This window comes from Saccopteryx bilineata, chromosome 5 (assembly GCF_036850765.1).
Source record: "Saccopteryx bilineata isolate mSacBil1 chromosome 5, mSacBil1_pri_phased_curated, whole genome shotgun sequence".
Lineage (NCBI taxonomy): Eukaryota > Metazoa > Chordata > Mammalia > Chiroptera > Emballonuridae > Saccopteryx > Saccopteryx bilineata.
The window spans coordinates 177,977,767-178,002,842 of record NC_089494.1 but is presented as its reverse complement, the minus strand read 5'-3'; the positions used below and the strand labels follow the sequence as shown (position 1 = coordinate 178,002,842).

The 25,076-nt window shown below is 39.8% G+C and overlaps 1 pseudogene; it reads left to right on the top strand.

Moving 5' to 3' along the window:
• Positions 1 to 3,464: 3,464 nt before the first annotated feature.
• Positions 3,465 to 25,076, top strand: part of LOC136306592 (patched domain-containing protein 3-like) — a 34,622-nt pseudogene continuing 13,010 nt past the window's right edge.

Here is a 25,076-nt window from a genome sequence, read left to right as displayed (position 1 = left end):
TCTCCTACTACAGTGGTATCTTAAGATACAATCAGACCAACATACAAATTTTTTAAGATACAAGTTGCGACTCGGTCTGTATTTTTGTTCGAGATCTGAGCGAAATTCCGAGATACGAGTCGTAATTTGGGAAGCTTCCGCTAGTTGGCGCTCAGGTCCAGTATCAGCATTTTGATACACGAGTTGACTGACTTATGAGCTCGGTTAACAGAACAAATTAAATTTGTATCTCAAGGTACCACTGTATTATAGTATTGTTGTTGTCCTTTATGTCCATCAATGTCTGCTTTATATATTTAGGTGCTCCTATATTAGGTGTATATAGATATTTATAATGGTTATCTCTTCCTGTTGGATTGATCCCTTTATCATGATGTAGTGATGTTCTTTATCCCTTACTATAGTCTTTGTTTTAAAGTCTATTTTGTCAAGTATAAGTAGTGCTACCCCAGCTTTTTTTTTTCATTTACATTTGCATGAAGTATTTTTTCTATCCCTTTACTTTCAGTCTATGTGTATCTTTTGGTTTGAGGTGGGTCTCCTGTAGACTGCATATGTATGGGTCTTGTTTTCTTATCCATTCAGCTATTCTATGTCTTTTGATTGTAGTATTTAATCCATTTACATTTAAAGTTATTATTATGTAGTTGTTTACTGCCATTTTTTTCTTTATATCTACATATGTCTTTTACTATATTTTTTTCCTGCTTTGTTCTGTCTAAAGCAGGCCCCTTAACATTTTTTTGCAGCACTTGGTTTGCTTATGGTGAATTCCTTGAGTTTTTTTTTTTTTTTGTCTGGGAAGCTTTTTATTTCTCCTTCAACTTTAAACAATAGCCTTGCTAGATAAAGAAGTCTTGGTTGTAGGCTCTTTTTTTGCATTACTTTGAATATTTCTTGCCATTCTCTTCTGGCCTCAAGTGTTTCTGTTGAAAAGTTGGATGTCATCCTTATGGGGGCTCCTTTGTAGGTGACTGTTTTTCTCTTGCAGGTTTTAGTATTCTTTCTTTACCTCTTAGCTTTGGTATTTTGATTATGATGTGTCTTGGGGTAGGTCTCTTTGGGTTCTTTCTGCTTCTTGAACCTGTATGACTCTTTTCTGCATCAATTTATAGATATTTTCTGCTATAATTTCTTCAAAGTGGTTCTCTATCCCTTGTTCTTTCTCTTTTCCTTCAGGAACACCTATTATGCAGATATTGTTTCTCTTCATGTTGTCACAGAGCTCTCTTAGAGTTTCCTCAGACTTTTTGATCCTCTTTTCTTTTTGCTGTTCTGCTTCCATGCTTTCGCTTATCTTGTCCTCTATGTTGCTGATTTGATCCTCTACTTCATCCAGCCTGCTTTTAATGCCTTCTAGTGTAGTCTTCATTTCTGATATTGTTTGTCATTTCTGTCTGGTTTTCTTTTTATGATTTCAGTGTCCTTTTTGATGCTTACAATTTCTTTATTTAGGTGATCATTAAGTCCATCCATTGTAGTTTTGAGATCCTTAAGCATCTTAACAATCATTATTTTAAACTCTGCATCTGGTAATTTGATTACTTTCATTTCATCCAGGTCTTTTTCTGGGGATCTTTCTTGTTGATTCATATGGCTTATGTTCCCGTCTTCCCATTGTTTCTGTTTGTGGTTTGCAGGCTTGTTTGAGTTGTGGTCTCCTTAACTAGTAGAGTAGCTTTTTCATTTTCTATATCTTAACTGGGTCAGGTATGAGGAGTCCTTCCTTAAGATGTCACTCTATCAAGGGTTGTTAGATCCTGAACTGATGATGCTCTTCATATCTGGACTATGGATGTGCCCTCCCTGGCCCTTCTTGGTAAGAGCCTGGTGCACACCAGTGGGGGTTGCTGCCTATGACTGGCCCTTATCTATCTTCTTGGAGCATTAGGTGATCCAGATCCTGTGACTGCCTCTGCTGAGCCCAAGTGCCATTGTTAATATCTACTTAGGCTGGCTTTTATCTACTTTTGGCTTGGGAAGATGTTCTTTTAAATGTTCAGGTTCCCCTGAGATTTGCATTCTGATGCCTCTTATTGGTGGCTACTTGTAGGGCTCAGTACTATAATTTGGGTTAGGTAAAGTATTGGATGTGGCTTGCCCCTTAGCCTCAGCTGTCATTCTATCCAACCATTATTTTTAATTTTACAGTGGTACCTTGAGATACAAATTTAATTCGTTCTGTAACCGAGCTTGTCAGTCAGTCAACTCGTATATCAAAACTGCCGATACCGGACCTGTGCGCCAACATGTTAACTAGTGGCAGCTTCCCGAATCACAACTAGTATCTCAGAATTTAGCTCGGATATCGAACAAAAATACAGACTGAGTCACAGCTTGAATCTTAAAAAATTTGTATCTTGGTCTGTTCGTATCTCAAGGTACAACTGCATTTTATAGTTTTCTTTCTTTTCAGCCCTCAGAAGGGTGTGACCACAGGAGTCCAATGAGTGTGGCCTTTGTGTTCCCAAGGTGTGGTCTGTCCGCAGGTCCACCACCACCGCTGCTGCTGCCGCCTCGGGCATTCAGGCACGGGTGTTGCTAGTACCAGCCCACTGCTGTGGTCTGTAGGGCTTCCAACTTGCCTCCGTGGGTGGGACTGCGCGCACATGCCCAGTCGCAAGCCCAGGCCTACCCCTAGCTTCCACCCTGTCCCCGCGGGCAGGACTGCATTCATGCATCCGGACTCCAAGCTTTGGCCGGCCCCTGGCCTCTGCCTCATCCCTGTGGACAGGACTGCTGTTTTTTTTTTTCTTTTTTTTTCTGAAGCTGGAAACGGGTAGAGACAGTCAGACAGACTCCCGCATGCGCCCAACTGGGATCCACCTGGTGCACCCACCAGGGGCGATGCTCTGCCCACCAGGGGGCGATGCTCTGCCCCTCCGGGGCATCGCTCTGCCGCGACCAGAGCCACTCTAGCGCCTGGGGCAGAGGCCAAGGAGCCATCCCCAGCGCCTGGGCCATCTTTGCTCCAATGGAGCCTTGGCTGCGGGAGGGGAAGAGAGAGACAGAGAGGAAGGAGGGGGTGGGGGTGGAAAAGCAAATGGGCGCTTCTCCTTTGTGCCCTGGCCGGGAATCGAACCCGGGTCCCCTGCACGCCAGGCCGACGCTCTACCGCTGAGCCAACTGGCCAGGGCCGACAGGACTGCTTTGAAGCACCTGAGAGCCTGGGCCTCAAGCTTGGACCAGTTCCCTGGCCCCCAGCCCACCTTCACAGGCGGGACTGCTTTCCTGTGTCCAGGTTGCAAGCTTTGCCGGCCTTGGCCTCCACCCCACTCCTGTGGGCAAGACAGTGTTCATGAGTCTGGGTTGCCTTGGCCAGCCCCGGGCCTCTGCACCACTCTTGCGGGTTGGACTGCTTTCATGCGCCCGGGCTGCAAGCCTGGGCAGGTTCCCCTGCTTCCACCCTGCCTCCACAGGTGGGACTGTGTTCACATGCTTGGGCCACAGCCGCGGCCAACGCAATGTCCAGCATTCAGGCACAAGCGGCCATTGCTCAGACGACGTAGAATTTCCCCATGAAACTGTTGGCCAAGGTGGAAATAGGCGCTCATTCAGCAGCTATTTTCCATTCTGCTCCGGTGTTTGAGACGTGGCCTTTCCCTTCTGGAAATGAGTCTTAATTCCTTAAAGGCTGTCCCAGAGGCGGAGACCAAGTCCTCAGCAGAGCAAGAAGCACAGTCCATGACAGAATTTCAAAAGCCAGCAGGGCCTGGGCCAGACTCAGATGTGGTATTGTCAGGAACAGAAGCCTGCGCGGAGCCCTGCTTCAGGGCAGCACACAGAGCCACTAGGCACACCAGAGCAGGAGTCACATTCTCGCCTGGTGTTGATGAGGGGGGATTCATCTCTGCCTGCATCACAGACAGCCCTTTGTTGAAGCGTCTCATAGGCACCACTACCACACCAACTGCCTGGAGGCTCTGCTCTCCTGGGCCTTCCAATGGCTGGAATGGGAGGTGGGTTCAAACTCCTGGGTCTTCCTGCTGATGCCCATACTGCTGACCATAGTTCTCAGCACTGGCTTTTTTTCTGTGCCCAAGCATAAAAGATGAACCTTGAGGAGCAGTGCATCCTGATTGGGAGCCCAGCAAAGTCTGAACGCTTTGTGCAGGAACATTTCACCTCTGAGGACAGTAATCATTTCTCCAAGATCAATTTCGCTTCTGTTCTAGTGGTCTCCAACACTGCCTCCTTGCTGGAACAAGAAATCTTATCAGAAGTTAGCAAACTGGACGATGCGGTGGAGGCTCTGTATGCAACAGAGGTTTAGTAAATGGAACCCAGATTCTCTACAACCAGGTGTGTGCTAAGAACCAGGGCTTATGTGTACCCTCCAACCCACTTCTGTCCACCTGCCAGGTGAACAAGAACCTCGACTTTAGACACATCACCTTCCCCATCTACACATTAAATGGTCAACCCATCTCCCTGGCTGGCACCCTTGGAGGAATCGTCTTAGGCAACAAGATGGGAACAAACCAATTAATGCTGGAGGCTACAGCCATGCGCCGCAATATTACCTGAAGACAGGAGGAGAGGACAATGAGTATAGCAAGATGTGCTGAACCACTTCCTAAACCAATTTAGCAATATTGAAGAGTCTGCCCTTGAAGATGATCCAGGTATGTGGCAGCTGGGCCTGATAGGGAGGCCAGGCGAAAGTGGGAGAGATAAGCCTTATTCCAAGGACCACAGATAGCAATAACACTCCAAGAGTAGTGGATGGAGTCCTTGAATTGAAGCTGGGAATGCACTACTGTGTTTAGTACTTAACCCAACATTCTTAAACTAACACACTGAAGATGCCACAAATCTTAGAGCCTTGGTAATATTCTGATGGAAACACAAATCCTAATCCTGTTCAGTACAGGACTGATCTTCAGGTTTAGTTTTGGAGATTGGTTTTCTAGCCAAATTACTTGGAAATTCTTTTAATTCAAAAGCCTTTGCTGTTTCCAGGAGCCTCCTAAAATCTGATTGAAGTTCACTGGAACAACAACAGCAACAAAACCTTTAAGCAAAAGTTCCATTGTGATATTTAAAAAGATAACTAGCTCAACATTTTTTTCAAGTAAATTATAGCATAGTGTTAGGCATATGTTAACTGTTCAGTAATTGTTGGGCCAGCAAACCTACTAATGCATTTGAATAGCCTGGTGAAAGTGAGACACCCATTGAAAAAAACCTTCGAGTATCAGGCCTTTCTGAAATAATATGTATGCAATTAAAATAGTAAAAGATAACAGCCTAATAATTCATTTAGTTTTTAATGATTTCAGTTTTATATAAAATTTAGATATTCAGAAGTTTTAAACATTGACTTTTTTGTAAGAAACTTTGGAAAGAGATTTGTAGGAAGGAACAACTCTATGTTATTCTAAAATCACAATTCATATTTTGACCTTTTAATAAATTTGAACATATTTATTTTTCATCAATAACCTAGTTTCAATAGTATTTGTAACTCACTTGCAAATATTATAATTAAAGGTTATCTGAGTAATTTTTTTTGTGCAGGTAATCTCCTTTACATTACTTTCCAGAGGACTGGAATTTGAAACAACTTCTAAGAGAGTGATCCCTTTGTTTTATGTGGCATATGTTCTAATCATATTATTTGTGATTATATCATGTTACAGGTAAAACACTTTTGTTTTTTTACATATTTTTAAAAAATGTTTTATTGTGGTAAAATAGATATAAAACATAAAATGTAATTTTAACAATTTTGAGTGCATGATTCAGTAGTTAACGACTTTGACTATGTTGTACAATTGTAGCAAGTAGTCCTTTCCAAATATATTCCATCACCCCAAACAGAAATACTGTAACCAGTTAGCAATAACACCCCATTGCCTCTTCCTAGCTCTGGTAAATCTTTCATCTACTTTCTGTCTCTATGAATTTGCCTATTCTAGAGATTTTATAAGTGAAATCATGTAATATTTCTCCTTTTGTAACTGACTCACATCACTTAGCGCAATGTTTTTAAGGTTCATCCATGTTATACAATGTCTGAAAACTTCATTTTTTTATGGTTAAGTAATATTCCATTGCATGTATATACCACATTTTACTTATCCATGAATCTGTTCATGGGCACTTAGAATGTTTATACCTCGGCTATTATGGATAATGGTGTAATGAACATTAATGTACAAATATCTGTTTGAGCCCGTTTTTAATTCTTTTCAGTACATACCTGGAAATGGAATTGGTGGCTTGCATGATAATTCTGTTAGGTTGCTGAAGATCTGCCAAACTTTTTCACAGAGGCTACACCATTTATACTCTACCAGCAATTCTCCACTTTCTCACCAACACTTCTTATTGTCTGTTTTATTGATTAAAGCCATTCTACTAGGTGCAAAGTGGTATCTCATTGCGGTTTTGATTCCCTTTTCCCTAGTTACTAATGATGAGTATCTTTTGATGCGTTTATTGGCTATCTGTGTATCTTCATTAGAGAAATGTCTCTTTAAGTTCTTTGCCCATTTTTTAATATTTTTGCCATTTTGTAAATGGGTGTTTTTGTTGAGTATTATTGTTAATAATTACTTAATATATTTTTGATATTAAACCTTTGACAGATAAAAATGAGTTGCAAATATTCTACTACTTGGTGGATCATCTCTTAACTTTCTTGAAAATGTCCTCTAATGCAGTTTTTAATATTGATAAAATTTATTTTTTCTTTTGCTACTTCTGCTTGTGGTGCTATATCTAAGAATCCATTGACAAGTGTAGGGTAATGCACATTTACTGTTTTCTTCAGAAAGTTTATGGTTTTAGTTCTTATACAGCGTGTCCATAAAGTCATGGTGCACTTTTGACCAGTCACAGGAAAGCAACAAAAGACGATAGAAATGTGAAATCTGCACCAAATAAAAGGAAAACCCTCCCAGTTTCTGTAGGATGATGTGGCAGCATATGTGCATGCGCAGATGATGATGTAACACTGTGTATACAGTGGAGCAGCCCACGGCCATGCCAGTCGAGATGTGGACGGTACAGAAGAAAGTTCAGTGTGTTCTGTGGCTCGCTAAATTCGAATCTGTGACCAAAGTGCAACGTGAATATCAGCGCATTTATAGCAAAGCGCCACCACATAGGAATAACATTACTTGGTGGGATAAGCAGTTGTAGGAAACCGGCAGTTTGGTGGAGAAACCCCGTTCTGGTAGGTCATCAGTCAGTGACGAGTCTGTGGAGGCTATTCGGGATAGCTACCTAAGGAGCCCTAAAAAATCTGTGCGTGAGCCCACATCGAACTGCACTGAATAGGTATGAAACAGGGAGTGTTTTCCTTTTATTTGGTACAGATTTCACATTTCTATCGTCTTTTGTTGCTTTCCTGTGACTGGTTAAAAGTGCACCATGACTTTATGGACACATTGTATTTAGGTTGTTGATCAATTTTTAACTATTTCATATATAGCATAAAGTAGGGGTTCAACTTCATTCTTGCATATGTGGAAATCTGGTTGCCCAAATACCATTCAATGAAGAAAAATCAGTTGGCTGGCACTGTGTATGGATTTATTTCTGTACTCTCAGTTTTATCCCATTGGTCTATATTTCTATCTATATACCAGTACCACACCATTCTTATTATTGTAGTTTGTCATAAGTTTTTTAAGTCTGGAAATTGCAGTCCTCCAACTTCCTTCTTGTTTTCAAGATTAGTTTGGAAATCTAAGGCCCCTTACTATTTCATACAAATTCGAAGGCAACCTTTTCCATTTATGAATAGAAAAAAAGGCCATTGGAATTTTGATGAAAATTGTGTCGAGTCTGTAACTGCTTTAGATGAGACTGACATTTTAATAATATTCTACCCATGGTAAGGAAATGTTTCCATTGATTTGGCTCTTATTTTGTTTCTTTCATTGATGTTTTGTAGTGTTCAGTGTACAAGCCTTTTTCCTCCTGGGTTAAATTTATTCCTAAGTATTCTTTTAGACACTGTTTAAATGGAATCACTTTTGTAATTTCCTTTTGTGATTGTTCATTGCACATGGATAAACACAACTGATTTTTGTGTGATCTTGTATCCTGTAGCTTTTCTGAATTTAATAACTACATTTTTTTGTGGATTCTTTGGAATTACCATATACAGCATCAGGTAATCTGGGGCAAAGATTAGTTACTCTCCTTCCTTTTCAATTTTTCTTTCTTTCTTCCTATCTAACTGCTGGCTATCAACACAGTGTTGAATATTGCTGGTCACAATGGGCATTCTATCCTGTTGCTATTCTTAGGGGGAAGCTTTCAGTTTTTCACCACTATGATGTTAGCTGTGCAGTTTCCATAAATGCCCTTATCATTTTGAAGAAGTTCTCTTCTATTCCTTATTGACTGTTTTTCTTTTAATCATGATTACGTGTTGAATTTTGTCAAATGCCTTTTTTGCATCTATTGAGATGATCCTGTGTTTTTTATCTTTTGTTGTATTAGTGTGGTGTATTACATTGACTGATTTTCTTATGTTGAACTACTCTTGCATTCCTGGGGTAAATTTCACTTGGTCATGGTGTATAATCATTTTAATATGTTATTGAATTGGGTTTGCTAGAATTTTGTTGAAGACTTTTGCATCTATATTCATAAAAGATATTAACTGTGTCTTTATTTGGCATTAATAGTAGTGTAATGCTGGACTGATAGAATGAATGAAGAATTGTTCCCTTTTTTTCAATATTTTGGAAGGATTTTAGAAGGACTGGTGTTAATTATTCTTTACATGTTTGGCAAAATTCACAACTGAAGCCATCTTGTTCTGGTCTTTCCTTTGCTGGGAGGTTTTTTATTACTGATTTACTCTTTTTACTTGTTACATGTTTGTTGAGATTTTCTATTTCCTTGAGTCAGTTTAGATCACTGTGTATTTCTAGGAATTTGTGCATTTTATCTACATTATCCAATTTGTTGCCATAAGTTATTTACAGTATTCTTATAATCTTTTCTATTTCTATAAGGTCAGTAATAATATACTAATTTTCATATCTGATTTCAGTTAAAGCAATTAGTTAACAAAAAATATGTACCTTCCTTGCTTATGCCATGTATAAATCATCCCTTTAACAGAAAGATTTGCTTTTGGAGGTCCATGTACTCTAAAAATCAGTTACAAATAATATACAAAAATTTATATAATTACAGGGGCTTATAGATCACTGGGAATCCTTGTGTCTGATAAAAGTATAGACACCCCTGCTGTTTTTTTATTACTATTTGTATGAAATACCTTTTTCAATTTATTTATGTCTTTTGATCTAAAGTGAGTCTCTCTTGTAAACTGCATATAGTTGAATTATGCTATGTTATTCATTCCACCAATTTCATGTCTCTTGACTGGAGAGTTTAACCATTATTTAAAATAATTGTGGACAAAAACTTAAGTTTTGCTGTTTTTTCACCGTATATCTTGCAGGTTTTCACTTTTCATTTCATTCGTTACACATTCTTTTATGTTTAATTTATATTTTTCTAGTGAGTTGTTTTAATTCTCATTTCTTATTGTAATGATTTTTAGAGATTTTGTTTGTGGCATATGACATCCTAAATTTAAAAGAATCTATATTAAATTCATACCTGATACCAACTTAACTTAAAAAGCACACAAATATGTTGCTTCCATACATCTCTGTACACCCCACCATGTTGTCATTGTTACAAATTATATCTTTTTTTTTTTTTGTATTTTTCCGAAGCTGGAAATGGGGAGGCAGTCAGACATACCCCTGCATGCACCCGACTGGGATCCACCCGGCATGCACACCAGGGGGCGATGCTGTGCCCATCTTGGGGCGTTGCTCTGCCGCAATCAGAGCCATTCTAGCGCCTGAGGCAGAGGCCACAGAGCCATCCTCAGCGCCTGGGCAAACTTTGCTCCAGTGGAGCCTTGGCTGCGGGAGGGGAAGAGAGAGACAGAGAGGAAGGAGAGGAGGAGGGGTGGAGAAGCAGATGGGCGCTTCTCCTGTGTGCCCTGGCTGGGAATCGAACCCAGGACTACTGCACGCCAGGCCGATGCTCTACCACTGCGCCAACCGGCCAGGGCCCTAATTATATCTTTATACTTGTATGCCCTTTAACATATATTTATAATTACATTTATGTATTTCTCTTTTAAATTCTATAGGAAATAAAATGTAGAGTTACAAACCCAAAATACATAAATACTTGGTTTTATATTTGTCCATGTATTTACCTTTACTTGAGAACTGTATTTCTTCATATCACTTAGAGTTAATTTTTATTTTTATTTTTTCTCCCTAGGCATTCCCTTTAGCATTTCTTATAGGGGAGGTCTAGTGGTAACAAACCTGGCTCTTCTTTATCCTGGAAGATCTTAATTTCTATTTTTCTTTTTTTTTGCATGGGAGAAATATACAGGACAGACAGGGACAGACAGGAAAGGATTGATGAGAAGCATCAACTCACAGTTTCACCTTGATTGTTCACTGAGTGCTTTCTCATACGTGCCTTGACTGGGGGGCTACAGCTGAGCCAGTGACCCTTGCTCAAGCAAGCAACCTTGAGCTCAAACCAGCAACCTTGGGCTTAAATTAGCGACCTTGGGCTTCAAGTCAGCAATCTTTGGGCTCAAGCCAGTGACCATGGGGTCATATCTACGATCCTGTGCTCAAGGTGGTAGGCCCATGCTCAAGCTGGATAAGCCAGTGCTCAAGCCAGCACTCAAGCAGGCCACCTTGGGGTTTCAAACCTGGGTCCTCAGTGTCCCAGGTTGATGGTCTATCCACTGTGCCACCACCTGGTCAGTCTCTACTTGACTTGAAGAACAGTTTTGCTGAATACAAGATTTTCAGCTGGTGGGTTTTCTTCTTTTAACACTTTAAATATCAATCAACTATACCTTGGCCTCTATGGTTTCTGATGAGTAATCAGCTTTTTTACTTATGAAGGATCCCTTGTATATGGTGAGTTGTTTTATTCTTGTTGCTTTCTAGATTCTCTTTATCTTTTAACGGTTTCACATTATAATGTGTCTCAGTCTGGATCTTTTTGAGTTCATTCTATTTGAGGTTCACAAAGCTCCTCAGAAAAAAGCTGAGAAAGCTAAGCTTTCTTCGGGGCTGATCCCCAAGCATAGTGTAAGCCATTATTTCTTCAAATATTTTTCCTGCCTCTTTTTCTTCTTCCGGGCTCCCATATTGTATATTTTGTGCTTGCTGATATCCCATAGCACTCTGAGGTTCTTTTCACTTTTGTTCATTCTTTTTTTCCCCCTGCCTAAATTCAATAATTTCAATGATCCTATCTTCAAGTTCACTGATTCTCCTGCCTGCTAAAACTGCTCTTGAACACTTCTTCTGTTTTGATTTTTAAGTTACTGTGTTTTTTTTATTTTTTTTATTTTTTTATTTTTCTGAAGCTGGAAACCGGGAGAGACAGTCAGACAGACTCCCGCATGCAACCGACTGGGATCCACCCGGCACGCCCACCAGGGGGCGATGTTCTGCCCCTCTGGGGCGTTGCTCTGTTGCGACCAGAGCCACTATATGGCCTGGGGCAGAGGCCAAGGGGCCATCCCCACCGCCCGGGCCATCTTTGCTCCAATGGAGTCTCGCTGCGGGAAGGGAAGAGAGAGACAGAGAGGAAGGAGAGGGGGAGGGGTGGAGAATCAGATGGGTGCTTCTCCTGTGTGCCCTGGCCGGGAATCGAACCCGGGACCCCTTGCACACCAGGCTGATGCTCTACCACTGAGCCAACCGGCCAGGGCCTAGTTACTGTGTTTTTTAACTAAAGAATGTTTGTATCCTTTTTAAAATATTGTCTTTTTATTTCTACTGCTATTTGGTTCATAGACTATTTTCTTTATTTTCTTGTCAATGCTGCTTTCCTTTAGCTCTCTGAGCATATTTGAGACAGTATTTTATAGTCTCTAGTCTTTCTCTAGTAAATTCAATCTCTCTTTCCTCAAGGATGATATCTGTTCATTTATTTTGTTCTTTGTCTGAGTCATACTTTCCTGTACTTTTTTCTGTATGCCTTGAGATTTCTTTTGCTTTTGTTGAAAACTGAACATTTGACTATTAAAATTTGGTAACTAGAAATCAGATTCCCACTTTTCTAGGATTTTCTGTTGCTTGCTTGCTTGTTTAAGGGTATAATAATCTATCTTCTAGTGACTGTCCCAAATTATTACTGCAAACACTGTATTCTTTGTTTATATGGTTACTGATATCTCTGTTCCTTAGCTCCTGTTTTTCTAATGTTTTGACAAAGACTTCTGTGGGTGCCAGGAGCTCTGCCAGTCTTTGAAAAATGGCTGTGTACCTGGAACCTCCATGAACACTTAGCCAGGCTTACACTGTGCCCGGGATCAGCCCCAGAGGGAAGCTTAGAGTTTTCTCAGGTTTTTTATTTTTCTGAGTGTACACTTGCTCTGTGTGATTTCCTAAAATCTCCAGTGTACACTGGTGCTTTTGAACATCCTACATTCCCAGAGAAATACTCCCTACCTTTTGCTTTCGGCAGTCTTTTATATATTTGGGCTGTAATCTTTTACATATATGAGGGTTAATTCAACTCATGGTGTTTCTAGCTTTCTTGACCTGAGTTCTAGAAAACAGAGCCATGCCCTGCATCAGTCCTTCAAGTAGCCACTAAACAGGTCAGAACAGCCATTTAAATATTTTACATATAAAATCTTTGCTCCCTCCATAAATGCAAATAGTACCATACTAGTAACATGACTGTTGCTGTTCTTGAAGACTATTGTTCCTTTAAGACTCTGGCCATTTTAATACACCTGCCACTATAAGGTAACTTGTACTATACCAGAGAGGGGGTGAGATAGGGATGTAAATCTTCCTGTTTTGAAATGCATCCCTTTTATTTTTCACTGTTTTTCCTAGTTCATAGAATACGTTTTGAAGATTTATGCTTGTTTGTCTATGTTTATGTGGGAGATGAGAATTTGAAAACTCCCACTCCATCCTTTGCTGCTAAACTTTTACTTTTTAAACTTGATATTTAAAAAATTTTACCCATTAGGAATAGTATGCACTCAAATGGAATAGTAAAAAGAAAATTTTACTAGTCCTGTTTGATTTGGCATGTTTTTACCTGACATATTGTAGTACTTATGATTAACTGTTCCATTTGGAAGAAGATATGCTAACAGATTTAAGAAACAAGCTCTTATTTCTACTATAAATTTGAAGAAGTGCTTCTAGCTATATAAAAAATTAAATTGACTTGGGTGTCCTAATTGTACTTATGTGAGGTTTACCTTGTTAAGCACTTAAAAATTGTTATCTAGGCATTACATAAAGGTATTTCAAGCTCTTATGATCAGAAAGCTAAAATGTCAGCAAACAATAGAATTTACATGTAGAAGGCACCACAAAGGTTATATTATTCCAATGATTCTCAAGTCAGAGTCAATGAGAGAGCCCGAAAATGACATATTGTAAAGACTAGTCCTATTAAATTAAAGATCTGGGGCTTAAATCTGAGAATATACATTTCAAGTTTTTCTCTAGTTGATTCTCATGAGTAAATACGTTTGGAAACAATTTATATAATTTAATTCTCTGGATTTAAGGCAGAGAAACATGAGGCCCCAGTGGGTAGAGACTTAAACACAGTGGGTACCTCTTTAGAACCAACAAACTAATTACATCTTAACTTTGTTATTCTGAAAAGGAAAGCTACATCCCCTAGGAAACAAACAAACAAAAAATTTTAAAAAAAGGAAAGAAGGATGAAGAAAATGAGAGAAGGAAGGAAGGAAGGAAGGAAGGAAGGAAGGAAGGAAGGGAGGAAAGAAAGGGAAAAGAAAGAAAACAAAACTCAGTATTAGTAATATAAAGAATTTTTTAAAATGAGTATGGGTCTACCAATGACTGGATTGAAAAAATTTTCTACTAGGTAGTTGTTTCTGAAGATACAAATTTGTATAACTTCTTCTGTATCTTTCAAATAATTGGGACAGTAATGCAGAAAATCTTGTATTGAAGGCAACTAAAAAGTGATTTATATTTGTCTTTGAAAACGTTTTTATGCTTATGTGACTAACATTTTAAATATACCTGTGTATTTAAACACAAAGCAACTTTATGTTTCCCTCATTCTCTTATCTGGAGCATGCTGCATGGGATAACCCTTAATAGGGAAAAAGGGATTGCTACCCTATTTTATTACTTTTTCTTTTCCTCTTTATCTTAAGCCAGTTCCTGGGTTGGAGCATGTCCAAGGAGAAGAATATAAAGATTTATTTTTTTTTGCACAACAATTCTTAAGTCACAAATGCTACTGTGATGGTCTCTAATACATGCCTTCTCTGAGCTTAAATATAAAACTAATTTTTCTGTGAGTGATTTTGTATATTCCTTGGACATCTCTTGACTCTAATTCTTTTTTATCACTGAGAATCTCTTATCTCTCTTCTGGATGGGGCCTTCTAGACAGTCCCTCAGATGTTTGCATCCTGCCTGTATCATATAAACTTAAAATTTTTTAAAATTAATTGAGAGAGAGAGAAACATTGATACGTTGTTCCACTTATTTATACACTCATTGGTTGATTCCTGTCTGTGTCCTGACTGAGCACAGAACCTGCAACCTTGGTATACTGGGACTATGCTCTAACCAAGCCACCCAGCCAGGGCATCACACACACTTATATCAAATACAGTGTATGGTTTTTCTTGTCTACATGCATTTAGCTCAGGCAGATCTTTATTCAAATACATTTTGGGGCTCCATATATATTCCCTTTGAAGTGAAGTTATTTGAACAAGACTAAGACTTTTTAAAAAGTTTATGCTCCAAATTGAACTTTATTCTATAGCAAGTAGTTCTAAGTATATTGACTATTTCAAAATTTTCTGACATTTTGGAAATGACAAAACTTACTCCAAGTACTAGATCAATTTATGATAAAATCTGGAAAATCTTTCCCTTCTTAAATCCACTGTAAACTATTCCTTACTATGGCCCCTGTCAAAGAATATGTGAATCCCTCATCAAGCATATATATTGTTATTTAAATGTTATAACTTCTAATTTAGTCCTTTCCTGATAAGTGAATAAAAATTTCAAAAAATTGACCATTTTGCTGCCAGTGATGCCCAAATCTCCCTGAGCATTGGAATCATATAGAAAATTTTTAGACACATTGATTCTGCAGCTTTACTACAACCATACTGAATCAGAATCTACAGAGCTGGGGTCCAGGAAATCTAAAGTTCTAAGACTCTCCCTAGGTCATTTGGAAAACGGCTTAAACTGAGGTCCTTCTTGGGAACTGGCATATCTGCAAGTATATTCACCCATCTCCTACAGTGTTCTATGTTCAGATCTTCCATTGTCTACTGAACATAAAAATAAAGGTCATTTAAAAAGTCAACCAGTTAGTGTCACTATAGCCAATAATATACATCTCTCCCTCAATCCTCTGAAAAATTTTCACCAAAAGGTCCAAAAATTTGAAAGAGAAAATGGAAAAAACATAAGTAACATTTATCCACATTAATCTTTCCGATTTCAATGTTCATCTTTGTTACTTTTATAAAAAAAAATTTTTAGTGAGAGAGGGAGAGGGAGAGTGGAACAGACAGTGACAGGAAGACAGATGAGAAGCATCTTGTTGCATCACTTTAGTTGTTCAATGATTGCTTTCTCATATGTGCTTTGACTGGGGGCTCCAGCTGAGTCAGTGACCCTTGCTCAAGCCAACAACCTTGAGCACAAGCCAGCAACCTTGGACTCAAGCTAGTGACCTTGGGCTTCAAGCTAGTGACCTTGGGCTTCAAGTAAGCGACCTTTGGGCTCATGCCAGTGACCATGGGGTCATATCTATAATCCCACGCTCAAGGCAGCGACCCCCGCACTCAAGCTGATGAGCCCGTGCTCAAGCTAGCGCTCAAGCAGGCCACCTCGGGGTTTCAAACCAGGGTCCTCAGCATCTCAGGTTGATGCTCTATCCACTGCACCACTGCCTGGTCAGGCCTTTGTTACTTTTTTTTTTTTTTTTGTATTTTTCTGAAGCTGGAAATGGGGAGAGACAGTCAGACAGACTCTGGCATGCGCCCGACCAGGATCCACCCGGCACGCCCACCAGGGGGCGACGCTCTGCCCATCAGGGGGCGATGCTCTGCCCCTCTGGGGTGTCACTCTGTCCCGACCAGAGCCACTATATGGCCTGGGGCAGAGGCCAAGGAGCCATCCCCAGCGCCCGGGCCATCTTTGCTCCAATGGAGCCTTGGCTGTGGGAGGGGAAGAGACAGAGAGGAAGGGAGGGGGAGGGGTGGAGAAGCAGATGGGCGCTTCTCCTGTGTGCCCTGGCCGGGAATCGAACCCGGGACTTCAGCACGCCAGGCCGACGATCTACCACTGAGCCAACCAGCCAGGGCCAACTTTCTTATCTTAAACTTTTATAAAGAACAATGTTGTTTTAAAAAGTTTCATTTTAATAAAAATTTATTTGTAACAAAAAATTGACTTTCATTCCTAGAATTTGTGCATTTAATGTTGATTTTAGGCCTTGAATTTAACTCATAGCACCAGTAGGTTGAGAAATATTAAAATACAGGTTTCTGGCCAAGATAGCAGAGTAGGTAAATGTGGTATTCTCATTCTCCAACAACCACGTCAAAATTACTTTTGAACTCCAGAACCACCATCATTCAGAATCTGAAATCACATTGAACAGAAGTCCTATAACTGAGGATTATAAAGAAAAAGTCACCTTGAGAGTAGTAGGAGGGGCAGAGATTAGAAAATGGGTTGGTCCTGTACCCACATGTGGTGGTTAAAATTGGGAGGTATACCTTGGCTGTAGAAGTTCACCCTGAGGAGCAAGGGTTCCCAGCTCCATACCAGATTCTCCAGCCCAAGGGTTCCAGTGCTGGGAAGAGAAGTCCTCATAACTTCTGGCTGTGAAAACCAGATAGGATTGAGGCTGAGTGACACAAAGAACTACTGGCGTTGCAGGCAGTTCCTCTTAAAGGGCCTGTGCATGAACTTACTCAGACCCACTCACTCTGAGCTCCAGTGCTGGGGCAGCAAGCAGTTCAAACGGCTTCAGAAATATACAGGGAGAAACTGAGTTATCCAGCAAAGGCTGCAGGGGCAGCTTTATCTGAGACAGAAGTGTTGGCAGAGGCCACTGTTCCTTTGCTGAGTCCTCCTCCACAGAGCCAGTAGGTGGCGCCATCTGAGTCTCCATTAACCTGGCTCACAATGTTACCTTCTTCTGGTGATTTACTAAGACCCCACTGCCCCCAACTTAGGTACACCCAAGCCATTTTGAGTGGTTTTTCCACAAAACCACCTGTCTTGGCTCATGCTGTGGATTTTCCTCAGTCAGGGCACAGGTAGCTGCCATTGGCCTGAACTTCTTGGGAGGCCCCCAAACTAGGCCCCTCCTGATGGCCAGCTTCAGACCGTGCTGGAGCAGCACCCAACCACCTCCCTGAGCAACACATCAGAGACCTGCTAAAGTGAGTCCTGCTCAGTGGGGTCAGTTCCTGCACAGCAGATTGGCCAGGGGGTCAATTTCTCTCATTGGTATGCCAATAGCAATCAATGCTCAACTACAACTGGATATTGCATACAGCTCACTGAGAGTAGTACCTAGGTCTAGCAAATAGGGAGCTTGCCCCACTAGGCCTACAGAACACCTACTATATAAGGCCAGTCTACAATGACCAGGAGATGTAGCAGCTCTGCCTAATGCATAGAAAACACAAGGAGGCTGCCAAAATGAGGAGACAAAGAAATATGTCCCAAAGGAAAGAACAGAACAAAACTCCCAAAAAAGAACTAAAATGGAGACGAGCAATCTATGGATGCAGAATTCAAAACACTGGTTATAAGGATCCTCAATGAACTTAGGGGAAAAATAGATGAACTTAGTGAAAACTTCAACAGAGAGATAAGAATCATAAAAAGAATGGGTCAGAAATGAAGACTATATTATATGAAATCAGCAGTAAAGTAGATGGAGCAGATGACAGAATCAGTGATTTGGAAGATAATGTAGTAGAAAACACCTAATAACAACAGGAAAAAGGAAAAAGAAATCCAAAAAACAAAACAAGGAAAGTTTAAAGGGACAATTTCAAGTGTAACATTTGCATCATGAGGGTGTCAGAAGGAGAAAAGAGCAAGTAATTGAAAACCTATGATTTTGAAAAAATAATGTTAAGAAATTAAAATAAAATAAAACAGAAAAAACAAAAAACAGAAACTTTTTCTAATCTGGTAAAGGGAGTAGACATACAAGCCCAAGAAGCACAGAGACCCAAACAAGATGACTGCAAAGAGGCCCATACCAAGATACATCATAATTAAAATACCAAAGGTTAAAGACAAAGAGCATCTTAAAAGCAGGAGAAAGGTAGTTACCTACAACAGAGCTCCCATTAAGACTGTAAATTGATTTCTCAAAGAAACTTTGAAGGCCAGAAGGGATTGGCACGAAATATTCAGTGATGGTAAGCAAGGACCTATAGCTATAATTATTCTACCCAGAAAAACTACCACTGTGATTCTAAGGACAGATAAAGAGCATCCCAGATAAGAAAAAGCTAAAGCAGTTCATCACAACCAATTCAGTATTACAAGAAATGTTAAAGGGTCTTTTTTAGGAAAGAAAAAAAAAGAAAAAATATAAATAGTAAAATTGTAATAAACACATAACTATCGATAATTACTTGAAATGCAAATGAATTAAACACTTCATTGAAGGATATATGGCGGTTGAATGGATAAAAAATGAGACCCTTACATACGCTATCTACAAACATTTATTTCAGATTGAAAGACACACACAGACTGAAGGGATGAAAAACGGTATTTCAAGAACATCAAAACAAACAAACAAAAAGCTTGGGTAGCAATACTTAAACCAAACAAAAGACTTTAAAACAAAGGCTGTAACAAGAGACAAAGAAGGACCCAGCAATTCCCCTTCTGAGTATTCTGATGAAACTCAAAACACTAATTCAAAAATATACGTGCATCCATATGATCAGTGCCGCATTACTTACAATAGCCAAAATATGGAAGCAACCTAATTACACATCAATAGCCATATAAAAGAAAAAGAATAAAATCTTGCCATGTGCAACAGAACAGATCGATTTAGAAAGTATTGTGCTGAGTGAAATAAGTCAGACACAGAATGACAAATGCCATGATTTCACTTAAACATAGAATCTTAAAATAAGTGAATAAGCAAAACAAACAGACTCAGATACAAAGAACATTTTGAAGGTTGCAAATGAGAGGGGGGTTAAAGGGATGGGTGAATAGGTGAAAGGATTAAGTACAAATTGAGAGTTACAGAACAGACATGGGGATGTTAAGTCCAGCATAGGGAATATAGTCAATAATACGGCAGTAGCTATGTACGGTGTAAGGTGAGTTCTAGATTTATTGAGGTGATCACTTTGTGAGTTATATAAATGTCAGATCACTTGGATTTTACCACCTGAAACTAATATAATATGTACATTAAGTACAATTAAAATTAACAATCTGTAGTATTTTAGCATAACTATGAGGTTCTGAAATGTCAGCCGGTAGATCAGCATTTGGCTACTATGTAAGAATCACCCAGGGAAGTCTGGTAAGAGAACAGATTCCCAACTTTTCTGCATCCTCTTATTTCCCAGTTGGCTTTCATAGTGCATGGGAATTAAAGGTCTCCATCAGGCACGTAGGGGAATTACTGCCCAAGAGGTTTCTCAATACATGTCCAAGTTAACAATGTTATGAACTGATGGATTTTTAGTATGAAAGTTATCACCACAAATTCCATTTTTTCCCCCAAATTTACAGGTGTGACTGTGCACAAAACAAAATCTGTGTTGGAGTCTTTGGAGTGACTTCTGTTGCCTTGGCAGTGGTGAGTGGCTTTGGCCTGATACTGTACTGTGGAGTGCCATTTGTGACCATAGTTGCAAATTTACCATTTCTTGTACTAGGTGAGTAAAACAAAATGTAAGGCTACACATTATGTTTGTGGCAGCGTAGGATAGATAAGGTGCTTATGTCAGATAAGGCTAAATAACTCTAGTTAGATGGTTCTACAGATTCAAAATGAGGTGTCAGAAAAAGAAAAATCAAAATGAATTATGTATCTTTAGAGTTGGAAAAGTCTAATACTCCAAATGGAAATATAAGGAACATGAACAGGTAGTACACACTGCACACACACTCAACACATACACATATCAAAAATAAAAATATCAGTGACGTCACGGAAATGGCGCCGTGAGAAGCGCAACCAACAGCTCTCCCCTAAATCAAAACAAATTTATCAACTAGAAACAGAAAAATTTATCCTCGGAGCATTCCGGAGTTCCACACAAACTGAAAGCAAAAGGACTGTTATCACTTGAATCTGAGAGACGAGGGTGTGGAGGAAGCTACCGCAGCGACGCTCATTCAAGCCGCCAGGGAGTGCGCCCGCGGTGAGTCAGCCCATATACTTGGGAACCGCAAGCCACCGCGAGCGGCCGACCGCGAGCCGCCGCGAGCCCGCGAGCCGCCGCGAAACCCCGCGAACCGCCACCGCGAGCTGCCGCGAGCCCCCGCGAACCGCCACCGCGAGCGGCCGCCATGAGCCGCCGCGCGCGCGCGCCCGGTCCGGTTGAGCACTGCTGACGTTCACAGCGGCCCGCACACTGCGAGTGGGGGTCGCCGGCCACCGGTGCCCTGAGCGCCCCATTCGCGCGCGTGCCTTGGGCATTCCACGCGCCCAGGGCGCCCTACTGGCCCGCACACCCAGGGGGCTCCATTATCCTGCGCCTGGTGCGGTCCAGCTGCCAGCGGCGGGGCGAGCGGGAGAGGCTTGGGAGATTCTCTCCGTGGGCGGGGCACCTCACCCAGCCATTCAAGCTAACAATCAAGCGTTGGGGGAGGGGCGCGCGCAGGCAGCCTAAAATACCTTCGGAAACACAGCTGCGACCCAATCACTGAAATTAGCTTAACCCATAAAATCTGCGCACCCTCGGTTCTAATTGATAAGATCTCTCTCAGTTCAGCGATCCAAGACAAGAGGCGTGATATTTTTTAGTGCCTCTCGCTAAAGGGGCGGGGGCAACTTCTGATTGATAGAGCCTCCATATTCAGGGATAAACGCTAACAAGAAGGACTTGGCAGATAATAAGGTCTATACTACACTAGTCGTAAGCAGAGACTAGTGCCTCTTCTTCCCTGCAAAAACAGGCTACAAAGTGTGGAAAGCCTGGGTTGAGAGGTCCAACTAAATGATAGGTGCTGAACAGTCACCTTGACAACAATTGACTCCCACCCCCGCCTGATTACACTGGAGGCCCTGACTCTCAGAGCCTTTCCCAAAGCCTTGCACTGAGTGGGGACAGAGTGGGGATTTCCCAGCTCTTTGAGCCTCTTACTCCCCAGGCAGAAGCAGTTGCAGCCTTATAGCTGGATCACCAGGCTGCTAATTCAGAAAGGGGGGACTAGGAGAGAGAATCCAGGAAAGCAAACTCTCTCATCGTTGGACCCTGCAAACGCCAACAAGCCTTTACTTCCAGCAAGACTAAAGCCAATTATATGACATTGCCATAGAATCCCATCAACTGCAAATCCCTAACTAAGAGTGACACAGGGGCAGAGCCTGGGGTACAGAGTCACCGACTAGCAAGAGGGAGAGAAAAGAAAAAGGAAGAAGTTAACCTCTCAAAATCAAGAAAAACCCACAGACTTTACAACTTGATCCACTAATTTTTTTTTGTTGTTGTTGTTGTTGTTGCTTGTTTCTTCTATCTTTTTGCCTTTATTTCCTCCACCTCGGTCCTTCTATTCTCTGCCCATCTTATGCTTCCCCTTTCTTGAACTACACTACCCATGAGTGTTGCATTTTATTTTTCTTCTTCATCCTCACCCTTCTTTAAGGTTATACTCCAAAACACTTAACTCTCACTCTCTCCTCTTTTGTTTTTTTTTTTGTCTTGCTTTATTTTGTTTTTTTCTCCTCCTATTTTATTTCTTCCTTCGTTTTTCTCTTTTTCTTATTTTTTCCTTTCTATTTGTTTTTTCTTTTCTCATTCTACTTTCCTCCCATATAATCCTCAATCACGAACAAATTAGTTAATTTGGGACTCAAGGCTTTTTTTTGGTTTTATTTCTCTTTTTTGCTTTTGTTTTTATTTTTTTTTCTCTTGTTTGTTTATTTTTGTGGCATTTTGGGTCCTCCCAACCCAAGGTCTACATTGTATTTAGTCTTCGCTCCACTTAATACAACAGATTTTTACTTATTATTTTTATTTTTTCTTCTTTATTATTCTTTTTTGGTCCTTTTTTCTGATTCCCTCTTATCCCTCTCATTATATCTCTTAGTTGACCATCACTTACAAGCAAATCATCTTATGCTTGTCTAAGATTTTCTTCCTTTTTTTTTTTTTTGCATTTAGTAGGTCCCTACTCCCTTTTTTTGCCCCTTGAACTCTTCACCCCAAATCAGGCCCTCCATTATAGGCACGATATTTCCCTGAGGAGGGGAGAGCAGGGAAACAGAAGAGAGAAAAAAGGGGGAAATAATAAGTTATTACTGTTTTTTTTTTGTGGGGTGTTTTACCCTTTTTTTTTTTTTTCTTTTTACTCTTTATTAATTCTAATTAGTGCTATCAATAAGACCACCCTCAGATGCCGATAAGAAAGAGGAAATCGAATATTATGGATACAAAAGAAAGAGAGGTAACACAAATAGATGTGGAAAAATCTATGGAGAAAAGACTTAACATATTGGAAGCCTTGGAGCTAAATGACAGAGAATTTAAAATAGAAATCTTAAAAATACTCAGAGATATACAAGAAAACACAGAAAGGCAATATAGGGAGATCAGAAAACAACTCAATGAACACAAAGAATATATTACCAAGGAAATTGAAACTATAAAAACAAATCAAACAGAAATGAAAAACTCAATTCATGAGCTGAAAAATGAGGTAACAACCTTAGCTAACAGAACAGCCCAGATTGAAGATAGGATTAGTGAAATAGAAGACAAACAACTTGAGGCACAACAGAGAGAAGAAGAAAGAGACTCAAAAATAATAAAAAATGAGAAAGCCCTACAGGAATTGTCTGACTCCATCAGAAAGAATAACATAAGAATAATAGGTATATCAGAGGGAGAAGAGAAAGAAAATGGAATGGAGAATATACTCAAACAAATAATAGACGAGAACTTCCCAAGCCTGTGGAAGGAACTAAAGCCTCAAATTCAAGAAGCAAACAGAACACCAAGTTTTCTTAACCCCAACAAACCCACTCCAAGGCACATCATAATAAAGATGACATAAACCAATGACAAAGAAAAAATTCTCAAGGCAGCCAGGGAAAAGAAGAGTACAACATATAAAGGAAGGCGTATTAGATTATCATCAGATTTCTCAGCAGAAACTCTACAAGCTAGAAGAGAGTGGAACCCAATATTTAAAGCCCTGAAAGAGAGGAACTTTCAGCCAAGAATACTATACCCATCAAAGCTATCCTTCAAGTTTGAAGGAGATATAAAAACATTCACAAATACAGAAAAGATGAGAGAATTTATCAACAGAAAGCCCCCACTCCAGGAAATACTAAGGGGGGTTTTCCAACCAGATTCAAAGAACAAAAGAAAACAACACCACAAGTAACAGCTCCACCAAGAACACAATAAAACCAAACTTAAACTGTGACAACAAAGGAAAAAAAGGGGGGAGAGGATGGAGATTAACAGTAGCAAAGGATGATGAAGTGCAGAAATACTTATAAGATAGGGTACTACAATGAATATGGTAGGTACCCTTTTCATTACTTAATGGTAACCACCCTTAAAAAAACCACCACAAAAACACTCGACTTAAAAAAGGTAGCAACAGAGGAAAGAAGTATGGAACACAAACAAACAAAAACAAATGATAGAAAAACAAAAGAGAAGAATTAAACTAGATACAAAACTAACAGAAAGCAATTTATAAAATGGCAGTAGGGAACCCACAAGTGTCAATAATTACACTAAATGTAAATGGATTAAACTTACCAATAAAAAGACACAGAGTAGCAGAATGGATTAAAAAAGAAAATCCAACTATATGCTGCCTACAAGAAACACATCTAAGCAACAAGGATAAAAACAAATTCAAAGTGAAAGGCTGGAAAACAATACTCCAAGCAAACAACACCCAAAAAAAAGCAGGCATAGCAATACTCATATCTAATAATGCTGACTACAAGACAGAAAAAGTACTCAGAGACAAAAATGGTCATTTCATAATGATTAAGGGGAAGTTGAATCAAGAAGACATAACAATCCTTAATATATATGCACCAAACCAAGGAGCACCAAAATATATAAGACAGCTACTTATTGACCTTAAAACAAAAACTGACAAAAATACAATCATACTTGGAGACCTCAATACACCGCTGACGGCTCTAGATCGGTCATCCAAACAGAGAATCAATAAAGATATAGTGGCCTTAAATGAAATACTAGAACACCTGGATATGATAGACATCTACAGGACACTTCATCCCAAAGCGACAGAGTATACATTTTTCTCTAGTGTACATGGAACATTCTCAAGAATTGACCATATGTTGGGCCACAAAAACAACATCAGCAAATTTAGAAAAATCGAAGTTGTACCAAGCATATTTTCTGATCATAAAGCCTTGAAACTAGAATTCAACTGCAAAAAAGAGGGGGAAAAACCCACAAATATGTGGAAACTAAACAACATACTTCTAAAAAATGAATGGGTCAAAGAAGAAATAAGTGCAGAAATCAAAAGATATATACAGACAAATGAAAATGAAAATACGACATATCAGAATCTCTGGGATGCAGCAAAAGCAGTAATAAGAGGAAAGTTCATATCACTTCAGGCCTATATGAACAAACAAGAGAGAGCCGAAGTAAACCACTTAACTTCACACCTTAAGGAACTAGAAAAAGAAGAACAAAGACAACCCAAAACCAGCCGAAGAAAGGAGATAATAAAAATCAGAGCAGAAATAAATGAAATAGAGAACAGAAAAACTATAGAAAAAATCAATAAAACAAGGAGCTGGTTCTTTG